We start from the raw sequence: 5066 nt of genomic DNA on the forward strand, positions 1-5066 counted from the left end.
CTCCCACCACGTCACTCTACCAGGGGCTACGGGACAGAAGGTTGAGGGTTCACCTCCCACCACGTCACTCTACCAGGGGCTACGGGACAGAAGGTTGAGGGTTCACCTCCCACCACGTCACTCTACCAGGGGCTAAGGGACAGAAGGTTGAGGGTTCACCTCCCACCACGTCACTCTACCCGGGGCTAAGGGACAGAAGGTTGAGGGTTCACCTCCCACCACGTCACTCTACCAGGGGCTACGGGACAGAAGGTTGAGGGTTCACCTCCCACCACGTCACTCTACCAGGGGCTACGGGACAGAAGGTTGAGGGTTCACCTCCCACCACGTCACTCTACCAGGGGCTAAGGGACAGAAGGTTGAGGGTTCACCTCCCACCACGTCACTCTACCAGGGGCTAAGGGACAGAAGGTTGAGGGTTCACCTCCCACCACGTCACTCTACCAGGGGCTACGGGACAGAAGGTTGAGGGTTCACCTCCCACCACGTCACTCTACCAGGGGCTACGGGACAGAAGGTTGAGGGTTCACCTCCCACCACGTCACTCTACCAGGGGCTACGGGACAGAAGGTTGAGGGTTCACCTCCCACCACGTCACTCTACCAGGGGCTACGGGACAGAAGGTTGAGGGTTCACCTCCCACCACGTCACTCTACCAGGGGCTACGGGACAGAAGGTTGAGGGTTCACCTCCCACCACGTCACTCTACCAGGGGCTACGTCACTCTACCAGGGGCTACAGAAGGACAGAAGGTTGAGGGTTCACCTCCCACCACGTCACTCTACCAGGGGCTAAGGGACAGAAGGTTGAGGGTTCACTCCCACCACGTCACTCTACCAGGGGCTAAGGGACAGAAGGTTGAGGGTTCACCTCCCACCACGTCACTCTACCAGGGGCTACGGGACAGAAGGTTGAGGGTTCACCTCCCACCACGTCACTCTACCAGGGGCTACGGGACAGAAGGTTGAGGGTTCACCTCCCACCACGTCACTCTACCAGGGGCTAAGGGACAGAAGGTTGAGGGTTCACCTCCCACCACGTCACTCTACCAGGGGCTACGGGACAGAAGGTTGAGGGTTCACCTCCCACCACGTCACTCTACCAGGGGCTACGGGACAGAAGGTTGAGGGTTCACCTCCCACCACGTCACTCTACCAGGGGCTACGGGACAGAAGGTTGAGGGTTCACCTCCCACCACGTCACTCTACCAGGGGCTACGGGACAGAAGGTTGAGGGTTCACCTCCCACCACGTCACTCTACCTACATTTAATGCCTACTCTACTCTACTCGACATTTAATCTTAGTAAAAGTTTCCAGTCAGTTTGGATCACCACTTTATTTGTATGTGAAATGTCAGAATAATAGTAGAGAGAATGATTTAACTTCCTGACTGTCTTGAGATTGTTGCTTCAATATATCCACATAATTTTCCTAGTGAATGTAAACTTCTGACCCACTGGAATTGTGATACAGTGAATTACAAGTGAAATGATATGTCTGTAAACAATTGTTGGAAAAATTACTTGTGTCATGCACAAAGTAGATGCCCTAACCGACTTGCCCAAACTATAGTTTGTTTATCAAGAACTTTGTGGAGTGTTTGAAAAACTAGTTTCAATGACCTCAACCTAAGTGTCTGTGAACTTCCGACTTCAACTGTATGTTTATTTATTCTCCCTTTTGTACTTTAACTATTTGCACAACATTACAACACTGTATATAGACATAATATGACATTTGTAATGTCTTCATTCTTTTGGAACTTCTGTGATTGTAATATTAACTGTTAATATCTTATTGTTTATTTCACTTTTGCTAAATATCTATTTCAGCTGCTTTCGCAATGTTAACATATGTTTCCCATAAATTTAAATTAAATTGAGAGAGATACACAGTAGAGAGAGTGTAGCGGTTTTCTTCTGGTGAAAGAGAGGCGGACCAAAATGCAGCGTGGTGGTTATTCATGTTTTTAATAAAGACGACTATACACGAACAGACTAAAAAAAACAAGAAAAGTGAAAACCTAAACAGTCCTATCTGGTGCAAACACAGAGACAGGAACAATCACCCACAAAACCCACCACAAAACAGGCTACCTAAATATGGTTCCCAATCAGAGACAATGACTAACACCTGCCTCTGATTGAGAACCATATCAGGCCAAACATAGAAATAGACAAACCACACAACATAGAATGCCCACCCAGCTCACGTCCTGACCAACACTAAAACAAGGAAAACACATACGAACGATGGACAGAACGTGACAGAGAGAGAGAGAGAGTGGAGACAAATTTGACCCCAATAACTACCGTGGGATATGCGTCATCAGCAACCTTGGGAAAATCCTCTGCATTATCATTAACAGCAGACTCGTACATTTCCTCAATGAAAACAACGTACTGAGCAAATGTCAAATTGGCTTTTTACCAAATTACCGTACATCAGACCATGTATTCACCCTGCACACCCTAATTGACAACCAAACAAACCAAAACAAAGGCAAAGTCTTCTCATGCTTTGTTGATTTCATAAAAGCCTTTGGCTCAATTTGAGGTTCTGCTATAATGGAAAGTGGTGTTGGTGGTAAAACATACGACATTATGAAAACCATGTACACAAACAACAAGTGTGCGGTTCAAATTGGCAAAAAACACACAAATGTCTTCACACAGGGCCGTGGGGTGAGACAGGGATGCAGCTTAAGCCCAACCCTCTTCAACATATATATCAACGAATTGGCGCGGGCACTAGAAAAGTCTGCACCACCCGGCCTCACCCTACTGGAATCGTAAGTCAAATGTCTACTGTTTGCTGATGATCTGGTGCTTCTGTCACCAACCAAGGAGGGCCTACAGCAGCACCTACATATTCTGCACAGATTCTGCCAGACCTGGGCCCTGACAGTAAATCTCAGTAAGACCAAAATAATGGTGTTCCAAAAAAGGTCCAGTCGCCAGGACCACAAATACAAATTCCATCTAGACACTGTTGCCCTAGAGCACACAAAAACTATATATACCTTGGCCTAAACATCAGTGCCACAGGCAACTTCCACAAAGCTGTGAACGATCTGAGAGACAAGGCAAGAAGGGTCTTCTATGCCATCAAAAGGAACATAAAATTCAACATACCAATTAGGATCTGGCTAAAAATACTTCAATCAGTCCATTGCCCTTTATGATTGTGAGGTCTGGGGTCCGTTCACCAACCAAGATTTCAAAAAATGGGACAAACACAAAATTGAGACTCTGCATGCAGAATTCTGTGTACAACGTAGAACACCAAATAATGCATGCAGAGCAGAATTAGGCCGATACCCACTAATTATCAAAATCCAGAAAAGAGCTGTTAAATTCTACAACCACCTAAAAGGAAGCGATTCCCAAACCTTCCACAACAAAGCCATCACCTACAGAGAGATGAACCTGGAGAAGAGTCCCCTAAGCAGGCTGGTCCTGGGGCTCTGTTCACAAACACAAACACACCCTACAGAGCCCCAGGACAACAGCACAATTAGACCCAACCAAATCATGAGAAAAGAAAAAGATAATTACTTGACACATTGGAAAGAATTAACAAAAAAACAGAGCAAACTAGAATGCTATTTGGCCCTAAACAGAGAGTACACAGTGGCAGAATACCTGACCACTGTGACTGACCCAAACTTAAGGAAAGCTTTGACTATGTACAGACTCAGTGAGCATAGCTTTGCTATTGAGAAAGCCCGCCGTAGGCAGACATAGCTCTCAAGAGAAGACAGGCTATGTGCTCACTGCCCACAAAATGAGGTGGAAATTGAGCTGCACTTCCTAACCTCCTCAGTAGAGTACTCCCTCCCTCCCTCCCATCCTCTCTCCCTTTCTTTTTATTTCTGTCTCTTTTTGTCTTCTCCAGGTCAAATGAAATCACAATCACAAGCATAGCTGGCATCTAAACTCACACCCAGTGACACACACAGAGTGACACACACACAGGGAGTGTTAAATTACACAGTAGGAGAATCCCTCTGAGTCACTCCAACTAATCCGGCCTGAAGGAGGAGCTCAGGAGACCCACAGACTATGTGTGTCTCTCTCCCTCTCTCTCTCTCTCTCTCTCTCTCTCTCTCTCTCTCTCTCTCTCTCTCTCTCTCTCTCTCTCTCTCTCTCTCTCTGTGTCTCTCTGTCTTTCTGTTTCGCTCTCTCTCTCTGTCTCTCTGTCTTTCTGTTTCCCTCTCTATATATATATATACAGTTGAAGTCTCTGTCTCTGTCTCTGTCTCTGTCTCTCTGTCTGTCTGTCTGTCTGTCTGTCTGTCTGTCTGTCTGTCTGTCTGTCTGTCTGTCTGTCTGTCTGTCTGTCTGTCTGTCTGTCTCTCTCTCTCTCTCTCTCTCTCTCTCTCTCTCTCTCTCTGTCTCTCTCTGTCTCTCTCTCCCTGTCTCTCTCTCTCTCTGTTTCTCTCTCTCTCTCTCTCTCTCTCTCTCTCTCTCTCTCTCTCTGTCTCTCTCTCTCTCTCTGTCTCTCTCTCTCTCTCTCTCTCTCTGTGTCTCTCTCTCTCTCTGTCTCTCTCTCTCTCTCTCTCTCTCTCTCTCTCTCTCTCTCTCTCTCTCTCTCTCTCTCTCTCTCTGTCTCTCTCTCTCTCTCTGTCTCTCTCTCTCTCTCTCTGTCTCTCTCTCTCTCTGTCTCTGTCTTTCTGTTTCTCTCTCTCTCTATATATATATATATATATACAGTTGAAGTCAGAAGTTTACATACACTTAGGTTGGAGTCATTAAAACTAGTTTTTCAACCATTCCACAAATGTCTTGTTAACAAACTATAGTTTTGGCAAGTCGGTTAGGACATTTCATTTTTCCAACAATTGTTCACAGGCAGATTATTTCACTTATAATTCACTGTATCACAATTCCAGTGGGTCAGAAGTTTACATTCACTAAGTTGACTGTGCCTTTAAACAGCTTGGAAAATGACAGAAAAGGCGGACATGGCTTTAGAAGCTTCTGATAGGCTAATTGACATAATTTGAGTCAGTTGGAGGTGTACCTGTGGATGTATTTAAAGGCCGACCTTCAGACTCAGTGGC

Source organism: Oncorhynchus keta, unplaced genomic scaffold (assembly GCF_023373465.1).
Source record: "Oncorhynchus keta strain PuntledgeMale-10-30-2019 unplaced genomic scaffold, Oket_V2 Un_scaffold_9288_pilon_pilon, whole genome shotgun sequence".
NCBI lineage: Eukaryota > Metazoa > Chordata > Actinopteri > Salmoniformes > Salmonidae > Oncorhynchus > Oncorhynchus keta.